The following is a 17,077-nucleotide window of genomic DNA, read 5'->3' on the forward strand; positions in this document are numbered from 1 at the left end:
CAGAATGTTCCCGCAGCACTGTCTGTGGTAACCCTGGAGACAGCCACGGGCCTCTGCCGCCCACGGGAGAGTTTCATGGAGTCACACAGGCAAGAAACATTCTGAGCAACCCGGACAGGGGGCATTGGTGAAAGGCAGGAAATAGGTGAGTTTGCGAACGGGATGTCCCGGACATCAATTTTAAAACGCCTGCGAGAAGGGGCACGCGGGGGGCTCAGTTGGTTAAGCGTCTACTTCTTGATCTCAGCTCGAGCCTTGATCTCAGAGTTGTGAGTTCAGTTCTTGCATTGGGCTCCACACCCAGCGTGGAACCTACTTAAAAAAAAAAAAAAAAAGAGGGGCGCCTGGGTGGCGCAGTCAGTTAAGCGTCCGACTTCAGCCAGGTCACGATCTCGCGGTCCGTGAGTTTGAGCCCCGCGTTGGGCTCTGGGCTGATGGCTCGGAGCCTGGAGCCTGTTTCCGATTCTGTGTCTCTCTCTCTCTCTCTGCCCCTCCCCCGTTCATGCTCTGTCTCTCTCTGTCCCAAAAATAAATAAACGTTGAAAAAAAAAATTAAAAAAAAAAAAAAGAGAAAGAAAGAAAAGATCCCAAGACCCATACTTACAAAAAGAAACATGGCTGCCCATGGAAGGAGTGGATGGGAGAAATGGACTGGAGCAAGAAAAGGGAAGTATCAAGAAGCAAACAAGGCAGGAGTAACTCAATCCTTGGCCCTTAAGGTTCAAAGGGAAAGGAGAACAAAAATATTGAACAAATAAACATCCCATAGAACTTACACTGGACGAAACTGAAATGCTCAGTGCTCCCAAAGACAATCCCCTTCCTCCGTGGATGACTTTTTAACCACGACCTTGACATTCTCCTGTGTTATTAATCCCACACCAGCCCCCTGTAAGAATCCTAACATCTCCCAGATCCTCTCTCTCACCACCAGGTCCAAGAAGGCACCTAGCCTTGGGGACTGGGCTTCTAGAGAACTCCCTTTCCACACATCCCCAGCCCTTGGCCAGCCACAGCCAGGCTCCTCTCCCTTCTTCACCAGCCATGTCTGCGTGGTTCCAAGAGCAGGTCCCTCATGCCACTCTCATGCTTTAAATCTGTCTCCTGACTCAAATTAAAATTTTCATCAAGTATATGACTCACTCTACGCAGGCTCCCATAAGAAAATACCACAAGCTGGAGGGCTTAACAACAGACATTTGTTCCCCACAGTTCTAAAGGCTATAAGTCCAAGATCAAGGGGTCAGCAGATTCTGTTCTTGGGGAGGGCTGTCATCGTGTCTCAAAGATGTCCTCACGTGGCAGAAAGAGAATGACTATCTCTCTCTTCCTCTTCTTATAAAGCCACTAATCCCATCATGGGGCCCCACCCTCATGACCTCATCTAAACCTAATTACCTCCCCAAAGTGCCACCTCCAAATACCATTGCACTGGGGGTTAGGACTTCAGCATGTGAATTTGGGGAGACACAAACATCCAGCCCACAACAGCACATCAGGCCCTCCACAATCTGATACCAACCTATCCCTCCAAAGCACCCCCCACTGCACCCACCCAGACATCTTTCGCACTGCTTCTCCCTTCCTTGTCTTTGTGCGTGCTGTTCCTTCCAAACCTGTCTGCTGGGAGAACCTGTCCTCATACTCCAGGATCCGGCTCTAGTCCCCTTTCCTCGGGGAAGCCTTCCTGGTGCCCTTCCCGGGCAGTATTGATTCCCCTTTGAGACACCATGGTGTCTTGTGCACATTTGAGCCTCCCAAGTAGGTTAAGCGCTTGGTCCCTGTGGTTCCTGTAGCCCCTGTGCTCGCCCAAGTCAAGGCACCGTGGGGTAGCTGCTTAGATGCTATCTGCTTCCCTCGTAACGTGAGCTCTTCAAAGAGGGAAGCAGACATTTCTAAAAACAAAGTGACAGGCCCTAACAGGGTGTTGGGCACATGGCAGGAGCTCCAAAGATACCTGCTGGATGGTGGAATGAGTGGCTGGTTAATAAACGTAGCCCTGGGGGGCGCCTGGGTGGCTCCGTCGGTTGAGCGTCCGACGTCGGCTCAGGTCGTCATCTCACAGTTCGTGAGTTCGAGCCTCGAGTCGGGCTCTATGCTGACAGCTCAGAGCCCGCAGCCTGCTTCGGCTTCTGTGTCTCCCTCTCTCTCTTCCCCTCCCCCCACTCATGCTCTGTCTCTCAAAACATTGATCGATGTTAAAACAAAAACTAAAAATAAGAACATAAACATAGCCCTAGCACAGTGAGCTGTAACCATCTGCCCATGCTTCTCTCTCCTGCGTTAGGAGATGAAGCCCTCGAGAACGGGGAGAGCCTTACCCAGTTTGCATCTCGAGTGCTGGCCCATGGCGCGAGGGAAAGGTGTGCTTCACTCGCTCGTTCTGGCTCTTCCAGTACTTGGCCAACTTATACCCACTGTTTCTCTGAAATCCTGACCGTCGGGGACAGCCTCCGGGAAGGCGGGGGCAGGGAGGGTTGCGGAGCCCGCTTCGAATCCCAGCTTTGTATCCCGGCTGACTATCCCAGCTTTGGAGGCTCAGGCACCGGGAGCAGCCAGTGGACCCAGCATGCAGCGGGAACGGGGGAGCCACAGGGAAGGCGTGCATACCTTGTGGGCAATGCGTGCGTGCCAGAGAGGGGCGGGGGGTGTCCGGGTGACTGGGAGGGTGAAGGGTCAGTGTGGTACAGCCATGACAAACAGAAGACCCGTCAGAGAGCATGCTTGCTGTCAGGAGGGAATCAGAGCGCATCAAAGCCCTGGCCTCCTTTGGCTCAGACCCTCTGACCAGCCCCTCTGCAGACCCGGCCACGGAGCCCTCTGCACTTGTTCTGTGCCTCAGACACTGGTTCTCTTCCTCTTAAAAAAGAAAGAAAGAAAGAAAGAAAGAAAGAAAGAAAGAAAGAAAGAAAAGGAAAAGAGAGAAGAGAAGACTAATTAAAAACAAACGACTTACCCCCTCTCCATCAGCTTTCAGGACTGCGTTGCAATCATCTCAAGGATTTAGAGATCTTTTCCCTCCGAAACCGTGGCGATCGCATTATTTATTCACTCTAGGCGTCTTCTCGCCGCTGGAATGTGCAGCCTGAATTCTCGTCTGCCAGAGGCTTCGAACGATGAACTGATCAGAGCACTGAGCCTGGAGTCCAAGCCCTGGTCCACTGTGCCTCAATTTCCCCGCTCAGAAAGCAGCGGACCCGTTGGTCTGTTGAGGCAGCACCACCCGACAGAACTTTCTGTGGGGAGGGAAAGGTCCTAGATCTGCACTGTCCAGCCCAGTAACCCCTGGCCACATGTGACTTTGAAAGGCGGCTAGTGCAACAGAGGACTTAGTTTTTAATTAAGTGGATGAAGGAATATTAACTTATATTTAACTGGACAGTGCAGCTCTCAGATGTGACCTAGAGCAGACTTTACACTTATGTCCAAAATTCGCCTTTCCCCTACTTCGCCTGGCCATTTCCTCCTCGTAGGGGTAACGGGTTATTCACTACAGGGGACCTGTAGACGTAGGACCTGGGCCAGGATGGGCAGAGTTGAGCGTCAGAGAGTGGGGAACGCCAGGAGAGCAGTGGCACCATGAGGAGGCAAGGACACCTGGGAGGCACCCAGAGCTCCAGCAGACACGGGGCAAGAGCAAGAGAGCAGGGCTAAGTTCAAGTACTCTGGCGCCCGGGGCTCTCTGGCACCCAGCTCAGACTTTGCTATACTCTGCCATTCAGCCAGAACCGAATCTCCCTGGACTAAAACCAAGGTGCTCCTTCTGGAGACTCCAGGGAAACATATTTCTTTGCCTTTTCCAGCTTCTACCAGCTGCCCATGTTCCTTGGCTGGTGACCCCTTCCTTCATGCTCAAAGCCAGTAACTTTAGACCTCATCCTTCCCAGATCACACCACCGTGGTATCCTTCACGTCTCCTTCTCTGCTCTCTCCTGTCTCCGGTATCACATTTAAGGGCCTTGTGATTATACTGGGCCCACCAGGGGTCAGCTGATCAGCAATCTTAATTCCATCTGCCACCTTAATCCTCCTTTGTCAGGTAACCTATAGAGTCATAGGTTCTGAGGATTAGGATGTGAACATCTTTGGGAGACAACTCTTTTGAGAACGACCAAGCCTTAGCAAGAGAGGAAAAGAAGGCAAAGTTGCCCTAAGCAAGGAGCCGTGGCTAGTGGGCCACACCGGGCAGAGGGCAGAAGCAGGACCCCAGAGTGGCCTGGCACAGAGAGGGGGTCTACGTCATCAGACATCCATGAACAAGTCCCGGGAGGCCCTGGAAATCACCCCGACCTGGTAGGAGGACAATGCAAATCCGGCAGGGCTAGCGTTGGGAAGGACTCTCTCGAGAGGACCCAGAGTGACACAACAGTGAATGAGCAAGCTGAAACACACATCAGCCAGGATCCAAAGTAACGTCCAAGGGAAGTCTAGAAGCCAGAGCTGCTCCTCTTAAGGTGGACTGTAGCTTTGTCCCATCCTCATTGCAATGTTTGTATATTGTAAAAATTACACTTGAAAACTGGGATTACGAGTTTGCTCGGTGACAAAGGAACTCCAGTTTGCGGTTTAGTCTACGGTGTATCAGGGAAAAAAAGAGGAGGAGGGCTATTTGGGGGTGGGAGTGGGGGCTGGAAGGAGAGAAGAGAGAGATCCAGTCAGGACCAAGGCAGCTCTATTACTCGGAATTCTCCAGAGAAACAGAGCAGAGTGTATATACAGAAGGAGATTTATTATAAGGAGTTGGCTCCCATAGTTATAGAAACTGACAAGTCCCAAGATCTGCTGTTGGCAATCTAGGGACCCAGGAGAGCAGATGTTTTCGGTATGAGCCCAAAAGCAGGAAAAAACTCAAGTCCCAGCTCAAAGCACTCAGGCAGGAGGAGGTCCCGCTTCTGGAAGAAGAGTCAGCCTTTTTGTTCTATTCAGGCCTTCAAGGGATGGGATGAGACCCACCCACATTGGGGAGAACCATCTGCTTTACTCAGTCCACGGATCCAAATTTTAATCTTATCCCCAAACACCCTCAAAGACACACCCAGAACAATGTCTGACCAAAGGTTTGGGCACCCCGAGGCCCAGTCAAGTTAACACATGAAACTGACCATCACAGCAGCCGATGTCCCCGGGCACCAGTCAACGAGTAGCCCAAAGGTACTGTCCTTGCAAATTCCAATAGCAGCCAAGACTCTCAGGAGAAAGGGTATGAACACTCTAAGTTGCTAACGGGAGCCATCAATATGCCACATTCTGGTGGCTGTATCCCAACGACATTTCTCACCTGCCCCTCTCCAGACACACCCTCACACCCTGACAGCGTGGAATGCAGCCCTCCTCTGTGCTCCTAGACCTTGGTGCAGCCTTTTCTATCACAGACCTTAAGTACTGGACACTCATCGCTGTTTACTTTTCCCTCTCTTCCTAAGCGGTGGGCTCCCGGAGAAGAAGACCGTGTAGACTGGGTATTCCCAGAGCCCAGCAAATAGCAAATGCTTACAGAGTGTTCACTAAATAAATGCAGCAGTAGAAGTTGTAGTAAAGCCATGGCTAATTTTTTTAAGGTTTAATTCATTTGGGAATACGTAAGAGGTTACACTAGTTCCAGGAGCAGAAATACAGGCCATGAAATGAATTTCCAAGTCAAATAGGTACGCCTTTTTCCTTGAGAGTGGAAATACATTGGCTTCTACCACACGGAATTTATCACTGTGCCTGCAGGCAAGGAACATTTACTTTGCTATCATTTACCAACAATGTACAGAGTTGTAAACTAGCCCAGAGACAATGAGAGTTGTCAAGAGAATCAGATAGCTCAGAAGGTGACACATGAAACACTAGTTTTCCATTGAGGACATCCAAGAGTATTTTTGGCCACTTCAAATTCTATCACATTTTTTTCCCGACAGTGTCTGTCCCCTGCAATCATACTAATCTCAAAGCAAGATTATTCTTGAGCACAAAATAAGGCTTCCATCGAGTTTGGCTTGGTTATTTCCACAGTGCCCACTACTCCATAGCCCTCTTGCGAGCGCTTTGAAGCATCCAGAACTAGCCACAAAATTGCCTTGCATCTGGACTTTGCATGAGGGATCAGCTTGGATTTTAAGAACTTTTCTTATCTGCTCTTCTGAGGCTAGAAAACCATACCCACCACTCCACCAGCTTTCTCCTGCAGAGTCCTATACATTTCAATTCTTTTCTGGAAGTCTCCCAAATATCCTAAGCCTCCTAACCCATCAGGAGGTAACCTTCCAGGGCACCAACATGGCTGACCCCTGGGAGCCAGCTACTAGGTCAGTTTTTCTCAAAGGATTTTGTAGACATTGTCTTGAAAAGCACAAATTTTATACCTGATTTAGCGAGCGTTGTTCTCAGATACAATGTTCCACATACCTCTTTTTTGTACCATCAATTTGTTTAATTATATCACGATTGAAAGGAAGACAGTTTCTTACTGAGCCTATGCTCAGTAAGAGTATCTAAAATTTCCAAGAGCAGTAAGGAGACTTACTTAGTGTCTGAATTCTGTGAGATTAGCGAAAATTTAAGATCGCTTTGTTTTATTTCGCTTTGCCAAAATGTAATTTACTAAATTGTTGTGTATTACACAGAGCACTTAAGAAGAAAGAGAAAAAAACATCCTTTTATATGCAGAAAATAGAAAGTAAAACAAATACACAAAACACCAAGATAGATAATCACAATAAAATTTCTCTCTAGGGGCGCTTGGGTGGCTCAGTCGGTTAAGCATCAGCTTCGGCTCAGGTCATGATCTTGAGGTTCATGAGTTCCAGCCCTGAGTCAGGCTCTGTGCTGACAGCTCAGAGCCTGGGACCTGCTTCCGATTCTGTATCTCCCTCTGTCTCTGCCCCTCTCCTGCTCACACACACTCTCTCGCTCTCAAAAATAAACATTAAAAAAAAATTTTTAAAAACTTTTCTCTCCATTCATTCAGTCCTATGAAATCACTGTTGTTCTGCTGAATCTTGGGCTATTACTCTCATGAAGCCATATGCATCTCAACTAAAATATTCTGGAAATCCTGACTCAGCCTACTGGCGTAGCCTAAAAGTTGTTGAAGTGATGTCAGCTCAAAAGCCTGTACCCAAGAGTCTGGTCTAGTCAGTAGTTTGAACTACCTGGTACGCTTCTTTTCCATGAGTCACTGAGATGGTCTTTGTTGAAGACATAATTTCTGGTCTGTACTTTATCACAAAACCTCAGGCAAGCTTTAGAACTAACGAAAACTCTCCGTACATTGCGAAGACTTAATGACTCTTGTTAACTTGTTACTTGTAACTTTTAAATATAGAAGGTCAGATGAGAGTTCCCAATGATAAGCATCTGACACAAAAATGTGCTCGTTCCTCTGCATGCAAAACAAAGAAAACAGTGCCGTTCCAAAAGACGTTTTTAGACAAAATATTTTTTAAGAAGAGTGATTAAACTTCTTTTCAAAGAGCTCAGTGAATGTGAAGTCTGATTTGTAATGAATGGATATAATTGTTGTAGAGGAAAAAAATTGAGATATACATACAATAATCCTAGAACATATGGAGGGAGGTAGGGGCGGTAAGGGAAATCAGGTTGTCTCTTCACTGGACAGAATTTATTTGCATGTCTAGTAACAAGAATTATTTACTTTGCTGCAATTGTCTACAATTCAGAGTCATAAAATAGCCCAAAGGCAATGAAACGGGCAACTGCCTAGAACTGGAAAACTCACAAGGCTCTGCCCCTTGTGAAGCTATATAACCTATAGTTTCTCACCGAAGAAAAACAGCAATTTTTCTGTTCCACTGAAAAATCTTCTCCTTATTGCTCTTGGAAAGATGGTGGAGAAGGAAGCACCAGGACTCTAGCTCCCCAACTACACAAAAATTGCACCAGCAGAATCTGTCTGATGTGACTGTTTCGGGACTCTGGGGAGACTTTTCTTCCTGGTTAGTAGATGGTTGTCTTCCTGCTGTGTTGTCACATGGCAGAGGGGGATGGTAGGAATAGAGGGAGAGAGAGAAAGAGAGACAGAGAGAGTGCTCTGGTATCTCTTTCTTTTGCCGGAAGCACACCGGTCCCTTTGGATAAGGGCCACACGCTTTCAATGTCTTTTAACCTTAATTATTTCCCTGAAGACCCTTTCTCCAAAGACAATCAAAAAGAGGGTGAGGACTTCAACATATGAATTTTGGGAGACCATAATTCAGTCCATATCAAGAGACTACTGAAGGTTTGCAACTTCCAGGAGAAGGCTCGGACAGTAAACGGTAATTAATTTCAGTCAATTTCAGCTCTTAGAAAAGTGGCAGCTACCCATCCTCCAACCTCCAGCCCCGGGACAAGCATCTCTGCCCACATTCCAGAAGAAGCTCACACACAGCTTGTGAGAGCCATATTGGACACTAAGGAACTTATTCTCCAAGTAACAGGAATCTGTGCTCTGATCACTGATTGCTACTTCTGACTGCGGAGGTTCAGACATATAGGTGAGAGGCCATTGTCGCAAGCCCCTCCCCCTCTTGTTGAAGGGACTTCCTGGGGACTTAAAGGGCTGGAGTACCATTTTCCCTTCATTTTTCACTTTTTCTCCCTTTTGAGAGACAGACATTTAAGGACCAGGATATTCAAAGCCACAACGTATAGCAGGGGAAAACATAAACTCAGAAGACCTGAGAAGACCTTACATTTACACCTCAGGCTTATATCCATGGCAAAGAGACACCCTACAACAACAACAACGACCAGCAAAGCCCGGGAAATGGGGAGAATTGAATCTTCAGAATTACCACATTGTAAGACTCAAGTGTCCCACTGTCAACAACAGCAACAACAAAAAAATCACAAGGCAAACCAAAAAACGGAAAAGTGTGAACCATTCAAGGGAAAAAAATAAATCAACAGAAACTGTCCCTAAGGTCAGATGGTGGATTTACTGGACAAAAACCCTAAAAACTGTCTTCAAAATACTCGAAGAGCTAAGGCCACACGTGGACAAAGTCAAGAACATGACACGTGAACAAGATGAAATATCAATAGATAGGAAACATTGAAAAGAAACCAAAAAAACACATCTTGGAACTGAAAACTACAATAACTAAAATAAAAAAAAATGTACTAGAGTGATTCAGGAGTCAATTTGGCAGAATCAGAAAATCAATGAACTTGAAGTTAGGACAATCGGAGTTATTGAATCTGAGAGACAAAAAGGAAAGATTGAAGGAAGTGACCAGAGCCTAGGCACCTATGGGACACCATTAAGCTGATGAACATACACATTGTGGTAGTCCTAGAAAGCACACAGAGAAAAGAGGGGCAGAGTATTCATTTGAAAAATAAACAAAACATCCAAAATTTGATGAAAACCATGCATATAAACACCCAAGAAGCACAATGAACTCCAAGTAAGATAAACTCAAAGAGACCCACGTGGAGGTACATTGCAATCAGACTTTCATTTTTTTTTTTAACATTTATTTATTTTTGGGACAGAGAGAGACAGAGCATGAACGGGGGAGGGGCAGAGAGAGAGGGAGACACAGAATCGGAAACAGGCTCCAGGCTCCGAGCCATCAGCCCAGAGCCTGACACGGGGCTCGAACTCACGGACCGCGAGATCGTGACCTGGCTGAAGTCGGACGCTTAACCGACTGCGCCACCCAGGCGCCCCTGCAATCAGACTTTCAAAAGCAAAAGACAAAGAGAAGATCTGGAAAGCAGCAAGAGAGAAGCAACTCATCACATCCAAAGGATCCCTAGTAATATTATCACCAGATTTCTCATCAGAAATCTTGGAGGCCAGAAGACAGCGAGTTGATAGATTCAAAGTTGAAGAAAAGAAAAACTGCCAACCGAGAATTCTATATTCAGCAAAACTGTCCTTCAAAAAATGAGAGGAGTTAAGATATTCCCAGATAACTTAAAACGGAGAGAATTCATAATGTCTAGACCTGCCCTGGAAAAAAAAAAAATGCTAAAGGGAGTTCTGCAGGCTGAAGGACAGTAGATGTTCTCAAAGCTTAATGATCTCAGGTAAAAGTAAATACATGGACAATTATAAAAGCTACTATTTCTTTAACTTTGGTTTGTAACTCCACTTTTTGTTTTCTACATGACTTAGGAGACTATGCATAAAGAGACAATGGTTAGTCTGTTTTTTGGACAGAAAGGCATAAAATGCATAAAGAGGCAATTTTGTGACAACAACTGAAATAGAGTCAAAGGTGTCTAGCAGCAGAGTTTTTCTTTATGTTATTGAGTTAAGCTGATATAAATTCAAAATAGAGTGTTATAATTTTAAGATGTTAAATGCAATCACCATGATAGTCATAGGCACACACAAAAATAGCTATAAATAAACAGAATGAGAAGAGAATTAAAATGCTTTAATACAAAAAATTACTAAACACAAATAAAGACACTAATGCAAGAAATGAGTGAGGGGTGCCTGGGTGGCTCAGTTGGTTGAGCAGCCGACTTTGGCTCAGGTCATGATTTCACAGTTTGTGAGTTCGAGCTCTATGTCAGGCTCTGTGCTGACAGCTCAGAGCCTGGAGCCTGCTTCGGATTCTGTGTCTCCCTCTCTCTCTGACCCTCCCCTGCTCCTGCTCTCTCTCTCTCTCTCTCTCAAAAATAAACATTAAAAAAAAGTTTTTAATAAAAAAATTTAAAAATAAAAAAATGAAATTAGCGACAAATTAGCTATGAAGTATATAGAAAACAAATAGCAAAATGACAGAAGCTTCTGCTTCTCAGTAATTACTTGAAGTATAAATGGATTAAACTCTCCAATCAAAAGCTGAGATTGGTTAGATTTTTAGGATGGATTGAAAAACAAGACCCCACTATATGTTGTCTATAAGAAACTCACTTTAGATTCAGATATGCAAATAAGTTGAAAGTGAAAGCATGGGAAAAGAGATTCTATGGAAATAGGAAATAAAAGAGAGCAGGGACGGGCTATACTAACATCAGACCCAATAGACTGTAAATCAAGGTTATGAGAAATAGAGAAGGAAATAAAAGAAGAATATATATATATATATATATATATATATATATATATATGGTCCTCTATTTCTATACACACACACACACACACACACACATATATATATGTGTATATATATATATTATTCAACCTTAAAAAGAGAGGAAATTCACACATGTTATATAACATGGGTGAACCTTAAGGACGTTATGCTGAGGGAAGTAAGCCAGTCACAAAAGAACAAATACTGAATAGGCAAATTCACAGAAACAGAAAGTAGGATGGCGGTTGCCAGGGGTTCAGGGGAGGAGGGAATGGGGAGCTATTATTTCACGGGGACGGAGTTTCAGTTTGGAATGATGAAAACATTCCGGTGATGGATGGTGGTGAGGGACGCATCACAGTGTGACTGTACTTAACGCCACTCAATTGTACCCTTAAACACAACGAAAGTAGAAAATTTTACATGTACGTTTTCCCACAATTTTTAAAAAGTAAGTAATTTTTTAAGGTCTTCCAACATGGTTCCTAGCAGTCGCTTGTATTTACTGAGCGCTTTCTATGTGTCCTCCTGGTACTCTACCAAGCACTTCGCCTGTCCTGCTTTATTTAATTTCCCCAATAGTCTTATGAAGCCAGTTCTATCAGTGCTTATCAAAATAAGAAAACTGAGACACGGAAAAGTTAAATACTTCATCCGAGGTCACAGAGTTTGTTAATGGTGCGTCTCAGGTTTGAACGTTAGACGTATGACCAGATTCCCATTCTTAGCCCCTATGCTGTCCTACCTCTAAAATGAGTGAACGATTAGTACTTTGTAAGTTACCGTTATTGTGACTGTCGTGAGGTGATCTTAGATCAGTTGTTTTGCAGTTCTGTCCTCCCTGGGTTGTAAAACTGAAATTCGGAACTCCCTCACGTGGTTGTGAGCTCTTTGCTTAGCAGCAGTAGGAAGTGGTGTGGCCGAATCAGGGTGGAGTAACCTCCCAAACGGCGAGTCCCAGACTCAACCACTCAGAGGGTCTTCTAAGATGGCCTCCTATGACGTTAGAAGTCCAAATGTCAAATTTAGTACTCACTTGCTGTGTGCTTATGGACAGTACTTGACTTCTCTGAGCGTCTGCTTTTTTATCCAAAAAAAAAAAAAAAAAAAAAAAAAAAAGGAAGTCATAACATCCTCTTGCAGGGCTGTTGTGAATGTGATTCAAATGTCCTCAGGCCTCAGTGGTCTGTGGCGATAAATAATACCACGTCAGTGTTAAGACGCAAATTTCACTGGCTCAGGACCCCCACCAGTTCATCAGGCAACTCAAGCTATGGATTTTCATTTCACCCTCAGCAGAAGACTAAATATCTCAATATGAGATACACATGTTCAGAGAGAATCTGCAAAGCCATATGTATGCTAAATAGATTACAGCTATTATTTTTATTGCTTTAAACAGCACCCCAGGTCAAGGTGGAATCGTGTCTATATTAACAATTTTAGAGATTTAGACTCTTATTTTCTGACTAATCCCCACTCGCTGCAAACAGAAAACCTACGGGAGTAATCTTTGCACGGCGGTATGCATATTCCCAGAGGAAATGGAAGGCTTTCCGAGAACGGCACGGACTCGTAATCATCTTAGGGTGATCTGTTTTCAGAGCCTCAATTTCCATAAGTACTCTTCCCTAAAATTGATTTGCCTGCGAATGTGCCTGTAGAAGGGGGGTGAGAGGGGGCTGTCCTTTCTCACCACCCCACACAGAGCTATCCTTCCACCATCTTGTTTTGGCGCATTGTTTCCAGAGGACGTAAACTTCCCAGTCACCTCAGAGACCATTTAAGGGAATGTCTGTGACAGTTGAGTGACTAACACTTTTGCCAGGGTGGGGGAGGGGCAGAGCATGCAATTCTCTTTTTCCCTACACGGTTGAAAAAGGATCTTCTCCTGTATGCTCATAGAGCATTAAAAATTTTTGATGTGTTGGGTTATCACTTAATCATTGGCATGGAACTCAGAAAGAATTCAAAGAATTGAGGGAAATTTGCAACCACGTTTCATTCCCATCCATTCATTTGACCAATGTTTGTTACTTTTTCCCCGGTGTAAAGAGGACAAAGAGGAAAGAATTTATGCTGAACTGTGTCTCGTTCTGACATAGGGATCATCTATCTGTACTAATAATTTTTTAGATCTACTCTTTCATTAAGAAAAAAATATATTTTTTTAGAGGGGGGAGGGGCAAAGGGAGAGGGGAAGAGAATCCCAAGGAGGCTTCACATCCAGTGAGGAGCCCGATGCAGGGCTCAATCTCACCACCCTGAGATCGTGACCTGAGCCAAAATCAAGAGTCAGATGCTTAACCAACTGAGCCACCCAGGAGCCGCAAGAGAAGTATTTTTTTTTAATTTTTTTAATGTTTATTTATTTTTGAGAGAGACAGAGACAGAGTGTGAGTGGGGGAGGGGCAGAGAGAAAGGGAGACAGAGCAGGGTCCAGGCTCTCGTGGGCTCGAACCCACAAACGGTGAGATCATGATCTGAGCCGAAGCCAGACGCTTACCAACTAAGCCACCCAGGCTCCCCAAGAGAAGGAGTTTTAATCAAATTTTAGTTTCATCTTTTATCTAAATGTGTTCTATATTATCGCTTTGATCAATTATAATGAGAATGCAATCCAGAAAAGAAAAAAAAAAGTTTAAATAAATACAGCTTTGTGGTCACGAGGATGTTAACATTTTTAGATTTCAACTTACATCTATTTGTCTGGGAGCTAAGATGGGATGGTCAACAAAAGACAATGATTTTATAATTAGATTAGAGTTTTAGGGTTAGGATTAAATTAGGATTGGGAGGAATGACTGGGAAATAGCTATTCAAAGAGAAAAGGGAACAATGTGAAACTTCCAACTATTGAGGTAAATGTGTCTTGTATCCATGAAAGTGGATATTGGAAATTATCAAATTACTACGATTCCGCTGGAGTCCTTTAAAAAAAGACGATATAGGGGCGCCTGGGTGGCTCAGTCGGTTAAGCGGCCGACTTCGGCTCAGGTCATGATCTCGCGGTCCGTGAGTTCGAGCCCCGCGTCGGGCTCTGTGCTGACAGCTCAGAGCCTGGAGCCTGTTTCCGATTCTGTGTCTCCCTCTCTCTGACCCTCCCCCGTTCATGCTCTGTCTCTCTCTGTCTCAAAAATAAATAAACGTTAAAAAAAAAATTTTAAAAAAATAAATAAATAAAAAAGACGATATAGCGGTTTTATTTTAAAATGTCAGTACTTACAATATGTTACACATTCTTCTCTGTGGCTATTGTGAATGTATGTGAAGCATTTCAGATGCCAACTCAAAAATATATGAAGACCACATTAATGTCATGGGGAAAAGGTATTAAACAGTGTATGAGCAAAAAATGTGAAGACCCTTGACCTAGAACCATTCTCGACCCAGCAAATGACCTGACAGGGTTGGCCTGACCCCACCAGGACTGGGCCTTGCACTTAGTCCGTCTCTGTCATCAAAAGATACACTGAAGCCTATTAAAATTTGTATTTAATTGAAAAATGGATTTACCTCGGACAGCCCCGAACCGGAAGTGACCAGGAGCACTCCGCCAACAGGAGTCAGCGGAAAGACCTGCGGGGAGAAGTTTCAGGAGCAAAGAAAGGACCTTACTTGAATGGCTATGACTTAAAGCCGAGGGAGCTGTTCGTCATTGGTTGTCTTTAGCTGTCAATTTTGAAACGTTGAGACATCTACAGGCTTAGATTTTGGTTTGATTAGGTAGGCTGGAGGCCACCAGAGCAGGAGGTGCGTGTGAGTATGTGTATGTGTTGGGGAATGTGTTTTGGTCTGTGAGCCCGTATGTGTGTGGGGGTGTGGGGGGGTGGGGAGGGGCTGTGAACAAATGTGTGTTAGTCTGTATGTCTGTGCATTGGGGTATGTGTATGTGAGGGTCCGTTGAAAGGTGTGTGTGTTGAGAGCTCTGTGCACGTATGAGCGTGTGTTGGAGAACGTATGTTGGTTTGTGTGCCTGTTGAGGGTGGGGAGGCTGCGTGTGTACGTGTGTGCAGATGGGTTTGGCTGTGAGCATGGGTCTCCGTGGCCGTGTGCGGGGAAGGGGTGCCGGAGGTTGTGCGCACAGGGCCGCCTCACCCGCCCCTCTCTGTGAGGAGCTTCGTCGGCCACACACAGGTGGATACGGCCAAGCCAGTGCCGGAGTCCCCAGCGCCATCTTGGGCTGTCAGGCCTGAACACGGCAAAGGGGGGAATGATACAAAAATACGGCTTTAGGATTTGATTCATTATCACTTCAGCAATGGCTCAGCAGAGTTGCGGCTTTCCTCATGATGAAGCAAAGTATGAACATCCAAAATGAGGAAAGGGTTCTAAAATATGGAGCTGTCTTTAATCCACTTGGGTTTAATAGCACCTCTTGGAAATACATGATTACCATGTAAGTTGCGTCAAATGTCATCGAGCACCAGAGCCCATGGTGTCCTCACACGGCTGACGTCCGGGTAGGAAAATTGTATCTTTAAATTCGCCTCCAGATTAATTGAGTCAAGAGAAGCATTCCTTGTATAAGAGGATAAAGCGAACCCCGGGAAGGACTTAAAAGCCTAACATGAAATCTTCTACATTAGCAGGGGGCTGTCACAATTGTGTATCTGATGTCACGGCGAATTTTATTCTTCACATTCAAATCCTGCCACCCGGGCGGAGACAAGACATTTTTTACTGCAGAATGCGGGAAAGAAGCCGAGACAGCCAGCCGGGTGTCATCTCGCATTGTGACTGTAATTCTACCCACGTGTGCACAGGGCCACTCTGAGAAAACCTTACGTACCACATTCTGAAACAGATCAATTCACGTTTTCAACATCAAAAAAGGGTTCTTTGCCTTGCAAAGGGATTCCCAGAGGAGCTCACTTGACTAGAAAGTTCCTCTGCAGCATTTAAACAGTTCCTATTTACAAAACACCTATAAACAGTAAAATCTCAGGCACGCATTTTTGCAAGCTAAATGAGCCACGCTGCTCAGTGTGCACCTCTGAGTTCTCAGCAGAGGTTATGTCTTTAAAAGACCGTGGTGACCGGGCGAGACGAAATGGTGCGCTTTTGAGATAATTACAAAGAAGGCAAGAGATCCCCGGAGAAGGAAACCGCAACTGATCGGTTAGCCTGGAGGGATCGAGGCCACAGGCAGGCTTCACCGGCGGAGGGCAGGTGTCTGGAGACCTTCTGTAAGAAGGAAAGTGAGCCTCCTGTCATCTGAATCCTGTTTCAGTGTGTTCACTTCTGCCACCGCCCCCCCCCCTCATTCCTGCAGGCCAGGTGAACAAGGCCACCTTGCATCTGTAGAAAGGGCCATCTGTCCAGGCTTGCCCAAATACAACCAGAGCCTGAGCCAGCTGACACAAATCCAGAAACGAGATGCTCTTCCCAAGAACGTGCAGTTTCATTAAAATAAGAGTATCTGTAGTTACAACAGCAATGACTAAGAGCTTTCCTGTGTTTTCCAGCCAATGGGTGCTTCAAGAGTCTAAAAGTAACAAGAGACGCTGGAAATATTCAGAAGGAAGGTGTTTCTTGTCTGAAAAACATAATCAAGGGGCGCCTGGGTGGCTGAGTCGGTTGAGCGTCCCCCTTTGGCTCAGGTCATGACCTCGCGGCTCATGGGTTCGAGCCCCGCATCGGGCTCTGTGCTGACAGCTCGGAGCCTGGAGCCTGCTTCGGATTCTGGGTCTCCCTCTCTCCCTGCTCTTCCCCCCCCCCCCACTCACACTCTGTCTCTGTCTGTCTTTCAAAAATGAATGAACATTTTTTTAAAAATTTGAAATAAAAAACATAATTGAGTCCCCGCAGGCGGTGACCTGGTCATTTCAAAGCTTTGGCCGCCCTGGCTTTGTACGGCTGAGGGACAAGCCTTTAGGAATTGTAGGGCTCCATAAAAGACTGGTTTCTCACTCCTGGGAGACCCCAGGAGCCACAGGTTGAAAAGGTGATGAGAAGGAGGGGAGACGGGCGGTGCCACTGTCTCAAGTCCCGGCTCCTGTGTTGCCAATTCTGGGGCGGCTAGAAAAAATATTCTCTTCTTCCACATAGGC

At 45.5% G+C, this 17,077-nt stretch overlaps 1 long non-coding RNA gene across 2 annotated transcripts; it reads right to left on the bottom strand.

Moving 5' to 3' along the window:
- Positions 1-462: 462 nt before the first annotated feature.
- LOC123380767 lies at positions 463-12,102 on the bottom strand. 2 transcript variants are annotated; one of them, XR_006586932.1, is made up of 4 exons: positions 11,808-12,102; positions 2,957-3,236; positions 605-713; positions 463-517 (listed from the first exon to the last, which is right to left on the bottom strand). It is a non-coding gene; the product is annotated as an uncharacterized LOC123380767 (long non-coding RNA). The 2 variants fall into 2 exon arrangements; XR_006586931.1 differs by lacking the exon at positions 11,808-12,102 and having other exon boundaries at positions 2,957-6,757.
- Between the last annotated feature and the right edge of the window lie 4,975 nt (positions 12,103-17,077).

Source organism: Felis catus, chromosome D2, assembly GCF_018350175.1.
Source record: "Felis catus isolate Fca126 chromosome D2, F.catus_Fca126_mat1.0, whole genome shotgun sequence".
NCBI lineage: Eukaryota > Metazoa > Chordata > Mammalia > Carnivora > Felidae > Felis > Felis catus.